Source organism: Herpailurus yagouaroundi, unplaced genomic scaffold (genome assembly GCF_014898765.1).
Source record: "Herpailurus yagouaroundi ecotype Mexico unplaced genomic scaffold, PumYag 196, whole genome shotgun sequence".
Lineage (NCBI taxonomy): Eukaryota > Metazoa > Chordata > Mammalia > Carnivora > Felidae > Herpailurus > Herpailurus yagouaroundi.
The window spans coordinates 198,916-212,680 of record NW_024412427.1 but is presented as its reverse complement, the minus strand read 5'-3'; the positions used below and the strand labels follow the sequence as shown (position 1 = coordinate 212,680).

The window sequence follows — 13,765 nt, the reverse complement described above, 5'->3', positions numbered from 1 at the left end:
CCCCTTCTCTCTCCCCCCTCTCTCCCCCTCCCTCCCGCTCTCCTTCTCTTTCTCCTCCCCCACTTGTGCACACTTTCTCTCAAAGTAAATAAATAAACTTAAAAACCTATTGGAATCTAACCTCCAGGAGCTTACATGAAGTTAGAGTTTATATTTGCCTATTTATGCTCACTATTTGTACTTTCCTCCCTTTTTTGTTCTTTTATAGGATATTATATTGGATATTGGATATCCTTATACATATCTTTATATCTGTGTACTTCTGGTATTTTCCTAGCCATGGAATAAAGGGTACATGCTTAAAATGACTAGGTTCTGCCAACTGATGCTGTTTTCTTTCATTGTTTTTATTTTGCATTTTCCAAGCACTTAGAATTGTGCATGTTTTCAGTATATATTGGCCATTTGTACTACTCTGAACTGCCTCTTCTGATTCTTTGACCATTTGCCTTGTTATGTTGTCTTTTCTTACTAATTTGTAAGGGATCCTGTGTGTTCTGGGTTTTTATTCTTTGTCCCAGTTAGACACTGCACATGTTTTCTCCCAGTCTGTTATTTACCTTTTATTTTTCATTTCTCTTTAATTTGGAATTTATAGAAAAGTTGTAGCATTTATATAAAGAAGTACTGTGTGACCTTCAGTCATATTCTTCAAATGTTACCATTTTACTATATTTGCTTTTCTCCTTTTATCATTTAAAAACGTACATATTTTTTCTGAGCAGTTTGAGAGTAAGTTGTAATAGATATGATGCTCCTTTACACCTAAATAGTATATATTTCCTCAAAACTATTTTTTTCACGTTAGCACACTGCAGTTAAAAAATCATGGAATTAAGGGCACCTGGGTGGCTCAGTCGGTTGAGCGTCCAACTTTGGCTCAGGTCATGGTCTCAGGGCTTGTGAGTTTGAGCCCTGCGTCGGGCTCTGGGCTGACAGCTCAGAGCCTGGAGCCTGTTTTGGATTCTGTGTCTCCTTCTCTCTGCCCCTCCCCTGTTCACACTGTCTCTGTCTCTCTCAAAAATAAAACATTTAAAAAAAATCATGGAATTAATGTTGATACAGTATCCTATAAGTTTTACTCATATCTCACCAGTTGTCCCTGTAATGTCCTCTAAAGGGAAGGAAAATCCAGGATTTTGCACATTGCATTCAGTTGTCATGTCTCTTCAGTCCTTTTTAGCATGGGACAGTTTCTTATCTTTCTTTGTGTTTCATGGTATTGATACTTTTGAAGGCGAGAGAGGAGTTACTTTGTGGAAGTTCCCACACTTTGTGCTTGTGTGGTGTTTCCTCATGTTTAGATTCAGGTACTGCACTTTTGGGGGGAGGAGAACCATAGAAGTGATTTCTTTTTTTTTCAGTCTCTTGTAATCAAGAGCCCCATTATTGACGATGCTTAACCTTAACCATTTGGTTGAGATGGTGTCTGCTACTTTCTCCACTGTGAGGTTACTTGTGGGAGATACCTGGTAAGTTTCCTGTGGAGTTTAGAGGTTTTGAGTCTGTGATTATGGAGATAGCCTACTATTCCTTAAACTTAATGCCCACTAGTTTTAGCATTCGTTGGTGATTCTTGCCTCTTGAATGAATTATTTTTAAAAAATTAAAAAATTGTTTTAATGTTTATTTTTTGAGAGAGAGACAGAGCCCGAGTGGGGTAGGGGCAGAGAGAGAGAGGGAGACACAGAATCTGAAGCAGGTTCCAGGCTCTGAGCTGTCAGTACAGAACTTGACACGGGGCTTTAACTCACATATTGTGAGATCATGACCTGAGCTGAAGAATTGAGCCAGCCAGGTGCCCCTTGAATGAATTATTAATATGATTTAGCAAATGGTGATTTTCTAGTTCCATCATTATCTTCTATATTAGTTGGCTTTGTTGTAAGGGAGAGCTTTTCCTTTGGGTGTATATTTTCATATTATGAATTCATGAATTTTTAGCTTATTCAAGAGATTATAATCCTTTATTTGCCATTATATCTTGGTGCTCAAATTGTATGAGATTTGTCCAGTTGATGATTAGCTTTGATTACATACACGAAAAAAAAAAACAAACTACTAAGATATGCTAATTTTTAATGTGTTGATCTCTTTAGGCTTCTGGATTTTATAATGCATTTAGGGGAAACTCTCTTTTGCCTTAAGTCTGCCTCCTACTTTTGATCATCTCAGCCCCATGATTTTCTAACCTTTATGGCTTGCCTTCTGATCATTCCATTGCTTCTAAGCACCACACTTGGGGAGTGGCTGGGAATAGAGGGAAAAAGTTGCAGAGAAGAACAAGGAACAGTGTAATGTTTACTGTGCCTAGCCCAAAACACAACCATTAAGGCATGGACACTTTGCTTGTGGAAATTTAACCCTTGGAAATGTATATTCTTTTTTTTTTTTGTTTTTTAATTTTTTTTTTTAACGTTTATTTATTATTGAGAGAGAGAGAGAGACACACACACACAGAGCATGAGCAGGGGAGGGGCAGAGAGAGGGGGAGACACAGAATCCAGAGCAGGCCCCAGGCTCTGAGCTATCAGCACAGAGCCCAATGTGGGGCTCGAACCCATGAACAATGAGATCATGACCTGAGCTGAAGTGGGACGCTTAACGCGCTGAGCCACCCAGGCACCCCCCCCCCCCTTTTATATCATACCACCTTACTTATTTTCTTTATGGATGGCACTTAGGTTTTCTGGAAATGTTTGCTTATTTGTTGTTCGTTAATACTCAGTAAAATGTACAAACTTTTTGATTTTTGGCCTTTGTCCATCTTTAGAGCTTATCCCGTCTCAAAGGCACATGTTAATGCTGTTTAGACTCAGAGCACCTTCCTTTGCCATGCCCAGGGGACTAGGCTGTATGAATTTAAGGACTTCTATGAGGGCCACATGTAGTGTTTAGCTTTGTATCCACAGAAGCTGGAGTAGCAGTAGTGTACAATATGGCATCATTTCAGCAAACATTTGTGAAATGATGGATGATTTACATTTATTGTGACTGTGGTAAGCACTGGAATGACAACCTGTTGGTTTTTCACTTGAGAGTTACAGTTGAGGCTCATAGTCCAATGTGTTTTTTTGCTTATTTATTTTGGGAGAGAGAGAGAGAGAGAGAGAGAGAGAGAGAGAGAGAGAGAGAGAGAGAGAGGATCCCAAGCAGGCTCTGCACTGTCAGCACAGAGTCTGATGTGGGGCTTGAACTCACTAACTGTGAGATCATGACATGAGCCGAAATGAAGTGTTGGTTGCTTAACTGACTGAGCCCCCCAAGCACCCCAGTCCAATATGGTTTTTAAAGAACATATGGCATAGTTACATTATTACTGAGTAATGATACCATTCTATATGGTGTAGTACTTTGAATTTTTTGTAATGGAAGTTTTCAGTTGTGGGATGGCCAGTCTATCTGGTTTGATGCTGTAGAAAATAACTGAAACAAAGTTTTTAAACAATCTGTGACTCTTAGCAATCCTCAGACTTGTGTCTGTGAAGCACTCTGGCAGAGCAAAAGACACTCAGGCCAACATTTTGTTTGTTTTTATTTTATAGCTGATGTTTCCTTTCAGGTTCTATTTTTGACATAGAAGCTGGGTTGGTACAGGAAGACCAGGCAGCTAGCTGCCCTGACCCTGATTGAGTTGGTCTCACTTGACGAGGAAGGAACACGTTGGGTACTTGGATAAAACCAGGGGAGAGGAATGATGTGGCTGGAGATGTGAAGGAATGAGTGCACCTCCTTCACGCTGATGTACATGGCAAGAAGCTAACTACTGCTTAACTCTTTGCTTTGCTTTGAGTTATTTTTGGGATAATTCATGTGGTCGAGAAAAGAATTTGAGGAAAGTTTATCCCCTCCTGAGTGCCTCACAAGGTGTGCTGGTGAGAAGGTGTATGAATGATGAATTTTATTTACCCTTTGTCCATTTTTAGAATTTGTCCCATCTCAAAGGCAAGCGATTAAGTCTTGTTGAACCCTTCTGAATGTTTTCCTCTGCTGCAACCAGCAACTAGGTTCTCTGAATTCAGGGACTTCTCACATTGTTTTTTTTTTTTTAAACCTGGTTGCCTTCCTTTTCCTAAAATGATTTAAAAAGCCCTTTACATATGTGGAAGGCTCTGTGCCTGTTAATAGTCCTTTTCTGCCAGTCATTGAAAGGTAAAAGACTTAAAAAAAAAAAATCAAACTGTATAAATTTGTTTGAACTTGAGCATCTAACATCTATTAATTTTTTTGTTGAAGTTATTTCAATCAAGATACAATGATGGGGAGCATAAGGGAGGGACAAAATTATATGTACAAAATGGAAACATCGTGTGTTTTAATGTACAATATGTACAATTTATGTACAAAATGGAAACATCATGCGTTTTAACATGCTGATGATTAAAAAAGAGACAGGTATTGTGTGTGTTTTTAAAAAAAATTATTTATTTATTTACAAAAATTCATTTATATATTTTGAGAGAGAGAGAGAGAGATGGAAAGAAAGGGAGAAAAGGGGGAGGGGCAGAGAGAGAATTCCAAGCAGGCGCCACACTGTCAGCAGCTCCGGGCTGGGCTTGAACTCATGAACTGTGAGGTCATGACCTGAGCCAAAATCAAGAGACATGAAACCGACTGAGCCACCCAGGCACCCCAGGTGTTGTTTATTATACAACCACTAATACAGAGGTGATTTTGCTGATTACATGTCTCTGTGGAATGTCATGGTAACTCCATTTGGCAGGTAGGAAAAACGCACACAAAAGCAATTTAATTTATCCAACGTTAAATAGAAAGTTAGAAAATTAGAAGAATCCTATAGATTTTCTTACTCTACCTAATATTTTATCCAGTTAGTTGAGATGTATATAGAACCTCAAAGAGGACTGACAAAGTACTTAGTATGGTTTCCTAACAGTACATAGTAACTGCTCAATTAAATCTTGGCATATAATTATTCAGGGAGAGGATTTGTTCTAGTTACTGGTAATGTTTATTTTGATGATACTTGTTTTTTGAGCATAGAAACTGTGATACTTGTATTAATGTTGGTGAGAGGAAAATTAATTGAATATCAGCACAAAACTTTAGCAGGTATTTTGCAGTATAGACTTTTGTTTTGGATTTATACTTTCTTGACTTTAGGCTACCCCGGGTTTTAACAAAAAAAAATTTTTTTAACGTTTTATTTTTATTATTGAGAGAGAGATACAGAGCATGAGCAGGGGAGGGTAGAGAGAGGGGGAGACACAGAATCCGAAGCACGCTCCAGGCTCTGAGGGTCAGCACAGAGCCCGACACGGGGCTCAGACTCACAAACTGAGATCATGACCTGAGCCAAAGTCGGTCGCCCAACCAAATGAGCCACCCAGGCGCCCCGGCTACCCTTGGTTTTTAGATGGGAGAAATTGAATCTCTGAATCGATCTTCTTCAGGGGCCTGTCTCTTCCTTTGTAGGTTATTTTGCATAGAGGTCTTATTGTATTAATACTAAATTTACTTCAGTATTTGGTAGTAGATGATTTGTATAGTATTAGGAGTGAAATTTTTTTTTTTTAAAGTAGGTGGCAATTTCTTTTTTTTTTTTTTTTAATTTTTTTTCAACGTTTATTTATTTTTGGGACAGAGAGAGACAGAGCATGAACGGGGTAGGGGCAGAGAGAGAGGGAGACACAGAATCGGAAACAGGCTCCAGGCTCTGAGCCATCAGCCCAGAGCCCGACGCGGGGCTCGAACTCACGGACCGCGAGATCGTGACCTGGCTGAAGTCGGACGCTTAACCGACTGCGCCACCCAGGCGCCCCAGGAATGAAATGTTTTAATATATTGTTGCAGTGAGGATATATTTTTATTTTGAATTTTTATTTATGTATTTGTTTTTTGGAGATTTTATTTTTAAGTAATCTCTACACCCAACCTGAGGCTCGAACTTACAGTTCTGAGAGCAAGAGTTCCATGAGCCACTGACAGCACCAGCCAGGCACCCAGAGCATATTTTTGATATAATTTTGACGTGAACATTATATAATGATTAAATTTCTGCTTTTAAATATTAATGACTGGAAATGTTTTAATCTTTATATGCCAGGAATTCTGGGATCTTCATGTTGCCCCCTTCTTACACAGCTGCTAGTGTAGATGGAAGTTTATCTCAGTGTTAATAAATGCCATCACCCATTCCCTTCCCCCAATCCTTACTCGGGAGCCTAGTTTGCCTGCAGCTGCAATGGTAGGCATCTTTCAGGAAGTGACCTTGGCTTGTATTAATCAAATTCAGAACACACAGAAAAGCTTCTTGCTAACATGCTGACTTGATGTAAAATTTTATCGCATCCATTTTCTTTCAAAATGAGGCCATCTTGTAAAAAGAAGATATACAGAAGACTCCTCTAACTTAATGTATAAAAGACGCTTCTGCAGGCCATATTAAAAAAAAAAAAAAAACTACTAGATTTTAAATGTGTAGATTTTTTATTGGCAAATATGCATAAACATCATGAAGGCTTAGGAGTTGTTACTAGGAAATTACTTGTTTTAATGCTAAATTAAAAAACTTTATCTGTATCAAGTTTCTTTATTTACTGATTTAACAACTGACATTAAATTGCTGTGGAAACTTTATACACTATGGATTTATTTTGAAGTTCTTTAGCAACAGTTTTATATAAAGTAAGGCACTTTTGTATATTAGTTACCTTCGGATGTTCAGAAATGACTAGTTTCTTAATTTTGCTAGCTTGGGTAAGAAAATGAGTATGTTACGTGAAATCATTTTCTTAGGCAGTGGTAGTGGCTACAGGGGCGTCTAAATAGAAGTTTAAAATTTTAAAGCCAGTAAGACTGCTAAAATCTGACCGCCATGTATTAATGAAAAATATTGCTAACTACCGATTCACACATCTGCTTATTTAGGATTTAACTGATCATTCTGATAGAGTAGTTAACATAGCTGTTTCACTTTTATCATGTAATGCTTCAAAGAAATCTCATTCTTAAATGTAGGATAATTAAGGTGTGTATGGGTACAGCTCTTCATTTTACCCTTGCTTAATGTTAAATATAGAATGTTGAAAATAATATTTAATGGATTAGTTTAGTGATGTTTACTGCATTTGTAGATTTACATAAAATGAATGAATGAATGGATGAATGAATGAATGAATGAATGAATTAGGGAGCAGTTGTGTGTATTGCCAAAGAGATCACCCTTGAGTTTATTGTATGAAAGATCACTCCTTGGTACTAAAGTGTTAGGAGAGGTGAAATATGGGAAAAGAAAGCTTTAAACCTTAGGAGCTATACCTGCATTTTGCTGGATGCAGAGTATGAAAAAGGACAGGCGTGTTGCATGTGTATAGGAATGACTTGGAGAAGAGGTGGGGAATTTATGTAGATAAAAAATTGGGATGTAGATAAATACTTAAGTGTCTTAATTATCTGAGTTATTTTTAAGGCATTATTGGAAACACAACCAATGTCTTTCATCATATTATAAATTGTTCTTAGAATTGCAGCCTCTTGGAGATAAATCTTTCTCCTTAACCTGCCTAAGTTCACTCTTTGCCTTGATTTGATACTAGCATTAATGATTAGTTTGTTAGATATTACAGGATACAGAAACTGGTTTCAAGGAGAAAGATAATTGCTTGATCATTTCTTCCCTCACATACCTGCTTAAAATACATGGTCTTAAGTAAAATTGTCATCTTGAACTTAAAAAATGTACTTTGCCTTCTCCCACTCCTTCCCCCCTCGAAAAAGAAGAAGAAAAAATGAAAAAGAAAAGCCTACCAGAAAAGGAATATATGCAATTCCGGTAGCCAATGAGTTAATGTTCATTTGCAGCCTGAGGGGTCAGCGTACAGTGTCTGTTTTCTGATTGGCTGCTAAGAGGTGAAATTGAAACCACTGTAAACTTTTGACCCTGTAGCAATTCTTGTGGAACGCCTTCCACTGGTGGAGCCCAGAGCTTCGCTCAGCTCTCCACCCAACCCTCCCACCCCCTTTCCTGTATTTATTTTGTGTGATCGTGCAGTACTGCATGCAGTTTTTCCAAGAGAGGGGAGAGGGAGGCAGAACTAGCACCGGCAGGCGACTTGCTTGCATGACTGTGTTAGTAACCACGTTAGTACTAACTGCAGCTCGGCCAGAGATACCGGGGCTTGTTAATAAACTGGGCTGCCAACTGGATTTTTTAGTTTTCCCCTTCACCTCAAGGTAATTTTAAAAATGCAGAAGGGTTGTATTTACTGCCAATGCTTATCTGTGGATAGCACCGTTGTGTAAGCAGAATTTCCTAGATATGTTGAGTTAAAAATGCCTTTCATTTTTAGCAACCTGTATGTACACACCATTAAAATTTCCTATGTGTCCTGTACTTTTTACACAAACGGTTAACATTTTACGATTTTTTTTCTTCTTTGCCTTTGTCTTCTGTTATAAAGGAAAGGCATTTTGGTTATGATAACTGTGGAGAATAATTATAGAAGTTATCTGTACATTTGAATTTCATTAATTCTCTCTCTGCTGAAGTAAATGGTTTTGGGTTTGTCTTGTTTTGCATTAAAATAGTGCTTTATAGTTACCATAGCAGTCCTCTGAAAAAGGCAAGGTAGTTCATTCTCATATTCTCATTGGAGGGGCCTCTCGGTGGCTCAGTCATTTGTGGCTCGGTGGCTCAGTCATTTGTGGCCGACTCTTGACCTCGGCTCAGGTCATGATCTCACGGTTCGTGAGTTTGAGCCCCATATCGGGCTCTGTGCCGACAGCTCAGAGCCTGGAGCCTGTTTCAGATTCTGTGTCTCCCTCTCTTCCCCTCCCCCCCCCCGGTTGGCCCCCCCCCCCCCCCCCAAAATTAAACATACCACTAGTGGCATTCTACACCTGCTTCTCCTTTTCTGATTAGTTGCAGGTACCATATTTTGCTCATGCTTCTGCAGGCCATGTAACGCCTGGCCTCTCCTAGGTACACAGGAAACATTCGGTTGATTTAAATGTCTCACAGAAGGTCACCTCAAGAAGCTGGACTTCCAAAACATAGGTTTTCTGAAAGCAAGGCTTCTGTTTTCACTGCATCATTTAAATTTTCATATTGACTCCATATAGAACTAAACATTTATTGCAACTTACTAAATGACGATGTAGAATAAATTATTATAAATCAGCTTAGTCCTTTCTAGTTTATAGCATGAGATTAGCAATACATGTTAACCCTGCCTTACTTTACTAGATGTGTAATTAGAAATAATCCCCCCCTCTCCGTGTCAAAAAGACTTTGGTATTTAAAAAAGTTTGTCATCAATATATTACTAGTGTGCACTTGGGTAGCAAATACATTTTACTTATTATTTACTAGAACACATAATAATGGATAAGTAATGGTAAGGAAAAAAATTTTTAAACTGAGTTAAGTTTATACAGCTGCAAAAAAAGTGGCACTTTTATAAATAATTTTAAATTTCCATTTGATTTTTAACTTACATTTGGTTTTTTCTTTTCAGTGTAGCTACAAATTTGTTGCAATTGACTGCTGCAAGTAAAATCTGTTGTTACAGTTTTGAAAAATGATATATTATTTTTTTGAGACTATTATAAATAATCTCAACTTCAAGAGAATGTTTTAGTTATACCAATATCATGTAAACTTTAACCTGAAATTGATGGGTAAATTTATTCCGTAGTGCTTCGGAGAGGAGTGGGCAACAGCTGACTTGACCAAAGATGGTGATTCCCCATCTCTAGGATTTTTAGGGAAATGAGAGAATCCCTCAGAGCACTACCCACAGTAGCATGGCAGGAACAATGAGTTTAATATGATGAAGAGCAGAATCCTTGCCCCCTTCCATTTTCAACAGCAAAAGGAGAATCATGTTCATGGTATTCAGTGGCCTCTTTTTTTTTGTACTACTGATGTTTCCAAGCATCAGCATTATATAGTTTGGGTTTTCTTCTGTCAACACCCCTCCCCCAGTTTGATTTCTTTGTTCTGGCCTGGAGGCACGTCTTCTCAGACAAGCTATTAACAAAGCTCAGTTTAATTTTTTTTTCTTCCCCATTAGATTTCAAGTGATGCAGGTTTTGATAATGTGGATCCATCAATCACATTTTTCGTTAATTCTAGTAGAAAAATTAACCTGCATCTCCCCATATTTAGTATTTTGGGGACACATCATTTAGTTTTTGTCAGTGTGATTTGACTTGTGTTTGTGATAGACTGAAGTCCAAATTACGAAAAAATTATGCTTATTTTTGTTGAAGGTAAAAAATACAGTTCCAAGAAATCTGCTGGGACTGTTGCCTTTGCAGAACCTTGGTTGTAGACAGGTTAACTGCAGCGTTCCCAGGTTCTATACTTTATAGGATCTAGTGTATAGCACTTTTTATTTACTTATTTTTTAAAGTTTTATTTATTTACTTTTTTAGTAATCTTTATACTCTACGTGGGGCTCGAACTCAGAGCCATGAGATCGAGCCACATGCGCTTCTGACTGAGCCAGCCCGGCACCCCTGTTGTATAGTACTTTTTAGCCTATCTACCCCTGCAGGGTCCTGGTAGGCAAGCCAGTCATTTGTCTGTGAGTTTCTGGGGACCACTCTAGCCCAACTGCACACTTCTTGGGAGGGGAAATTTTGTGGATAGTGTTTCTTTGGATCCCGGGGGTTATGGGTTAGAGTAGCGTGGGTCCGCACTCCTTTGGGTGTCCCCACCGGCAGTGGAACACTTGTGTTCATGTAGGCTCTCTTGCCAACTGTCCGTACTAGGGAGCAGTACTCGTTTCCTGGGCCAGTCATTATGGTACCACGTACGTTCTGACTCAAATTCCTTTTCCTCCCCACTCATCCTGCTCTGTAGATGCTAACCCTACCCCACGACCTTCCTCCTTCCCCTGTAAAAAGGAGCAAAAACAAAAGAACCATTGCTGAAAAGACACTTGATTTAAAACCAGGCCAGAAAACCTTGGGCTTTTTTTTTTTTTTTTTTTTATTTAAAAAAAAATTTTTTTTTCAACGTTTATTTATTTTTGGGACAGAGAGAGACAGAGCATGAACGGGGGAGGGGCAGAGAGAGAGGGAGACACAGAATCGGAAACAGGCTCCAGGCTCTGAGCCATCAGCCCAGAGCCTGACGCGGGGCTCGAACTCCCGGACCACGAGATCGTGACCTGGCTGAAGTCGGACACTTAACCGACTGCGCCACCCAGGCGCCCCAACCTTGGGCTTTCTTAATAGAAGCTCTGCCTTCCTTTCACCCTTCACCTTCTTCTAATTAAATTAGATATCATAAAAATTCAGGTACTAGAACATTGAATTCATTTAGACACTAAAACTAATGATTGTATTTTCTCCCATTTTTTTATTTGAATGTGCTTGGATTTTTTTGTCTTCTCTTTTTTGAGAGAGAGAGGAGAGCAGGGAAAGGGAGGGGGACGCTTAACCAACCGAACCACCCAGGTGCCCCTGTGCTTTGATAGTCTTAAATCAGATGTCAGATAGTCTTTTGTTGGCTAATAATAGTTTTTATTTATTGAGCATTTATGCATCAGGTACTGATAAGTAATTTAAGCATTTCACTTAATCTTCATAAGTGCCTTACTAGGTGTGATCCCCATTTTATAATGAGAAATCTAAGGCTCAGAGAAGTCTTCAGGTTGAGGGGTGCCTGGGTAGCTCCATCGGTTAAGTGTCTAATTCTTGGTTTTGGCTTGGGTCATGGTCACGTGGTTTCGTGGGTCCAAGCCCCCACATTGGGCTCTGTGCTAGCAGCGTGGAACCTGCTTGGGACTCTCTCTGTGTCCCTCTCTGGCTGCCCCTCCCCTACTCCTGCTATCTCTGTCTCTTTCAAAAATAAATAAACTTAAAAAAATTTTTAAAAAATCTTTAAAAAAAGCCTTCAAGTTGAATATCTAGGTCGTAAGTGAAAGCTGGGCATTAAGTCTAGATCTGGTGTACTCCAAACCTTCCACTCTTCAGACCGTTATGCTAACAAGTAGTTATATTATCGTGGATTGAAGATGTTTTCCAAGAACCAGCTCTCTTTTGACACCTCCGTTATAAGCCAGAGACTATACTGTAATGAGAAATAGGTATGTTAGTAGATATAATAGCTCTTTTTTAGACTTTAATTGCGTGGTATTGATACGCTTACCTGTATTTTCCTCCTTTTCGTTTGTGAACATATGATGTGCTTCCTTTTCACTTCTCAATTTTCTCACCTTTAAATTGGGTTTCAGAAGTGCAACAGACCCTTCGCATGATGCAGATAGGTTATGGTTGATTGTCCCTCTCTACTCCACGTGGATTGGCCAAGGCTGTGATATGGAACTTGTATATACATAATTTTTTCTTTACCCCTTTCCAACAGACCTGCAAATTCCAGCATGAATGCAATGAACTTTGGGGCATAATTAGGGCTATTGTCTTGATATATACACCTCTAGAATTAGTGGTAATCAGATTGTTGCTGTATTGTTACATTTGGAAGTTTGTAAAGTGAAGGTGAATGTTTTTTTTATTGGCTTACTTTTTTGTTGCATCATAGCCTGCTCTGTATTTCCTCAAGTATAGAGAGGCTGTTTATATGTTCACGTATTCTGTTGCAGATTATTTTGAAGAACTCCTCATTTTCCTTTCCCATTTAAAAATATGTCTTGTTGGTGGCCCAAATGCAGTCTTTACTAGAAGAGGGGGAAAAACATCCATGGTTTTTCTCTCCTTTTTTTCTTCATTGCTTGCTTGCTTGCTTGCTTTATTCATCCATCCACCCACCTATCTGGTAGGTATTTCTGTCTTTGGACTCGGGTATTTAAGCATTTGCTTCTGCCAAGATATCAGTATTGTTTTTAATTGTTAATTGTTGAGTATTTCTTTTGGACAGGAGTTGGTTTCCTCATCTCCTGTTTTGCATTATTCATGTTTACAAACTGTGGCACGGTGTATTGTATATGCTACACCGGACTTTGTAAGCAGAAGTAGTATTGTGTGGCAAAATAAGGCATCACCTCAGATTCCTAGGAGGACTTGTACTTGATAGCATGTTTTGTTTTTGTTTATTTCATGTATGTCCAGAGAAGGGAATGATGGGAAAGGTTAATTTGTGTGTGACTAATAGTACTACTTACATTAAGAAAGGGCAATAAAATTCAACATCCCCTCCCCTTTTTTTTGTTCTCAGGATCAAAATACTTGCTGAACAGTGGAGTCAGAGACCAATAAAAATAAGCTTCTACTTGAACGTCATTTGACTGGTTAGCCAGGTAATTCAGTTTTACTTTGACTCAATCCTTTGTCATTTTGTCTTTATCCTCCGAAGATACCCATTTCCTTTCATTTATTATTTAATCTTAAACTCGTGTTACATGTTTTTATCTTTTTTTTTAAAAAAAAAAATTTTTTTTTCAACGTTTATTTATTTTTGGGACAGAGAGAGACAGAGCATGAACGGGGGAGGGGCAGAGAGAGAGGGAGACACAGAATCGGAAGCAGGCTCCAGGCTCTGAGCCATCAGCCCAGAACCCGACGCGGGGCTCGAACTCACGGACCGCGAGATCGTGACCTGGCTGAAGTCGGACACTTAACCGACTGCGCCACCCAGGCGCCCCTACATGTTTTTATCTTTAACGATAGTATGAGTTGACTGGTCTTAAAATGAGCGAGTATATGTGTATATTCATATATATATGTGTATATATACAAACGTAACTTTTTTAGGGAGGCAGGGAACTATGTGTTATGGTTCAACATGCCCACTTTCCCTTCTGTGTGTATATTTTAATGGTGTGTGTTCAAA

The 13,765-nt window shown here is 38.8% G+C and overlaps 1 protein-coding gene across 12 annotated transcripts in view; it reads left to right on the top strand.

Annotated features, from left to right (window-relative positions):
• The window catches only part of NCOA3 (nuclear receptor coactivator 3), a 142,411-nt gene that overhangs the window by 60,803 nt on the left and 67,843 nt on the right, over nt 1-13,765 (top strand). For 9 of the 12 annotated variants that reach the window (XM_040446830.1, XM_040446829.1, XM_040446826.1 and 6 more), the window contains exon 2: nt 13,151-13,232. The exons of the other annotated variants lie outside the window; for them this stretch is intronic. The gene's annotated coding sequence lies outside the window, so the exon portion shown is untranslated. The remainder of the gene's footprint in view (nt 1-13,150; nt 13,233-13,765) is intronic. 12 annotated transcript variants of the gene reach the window in all.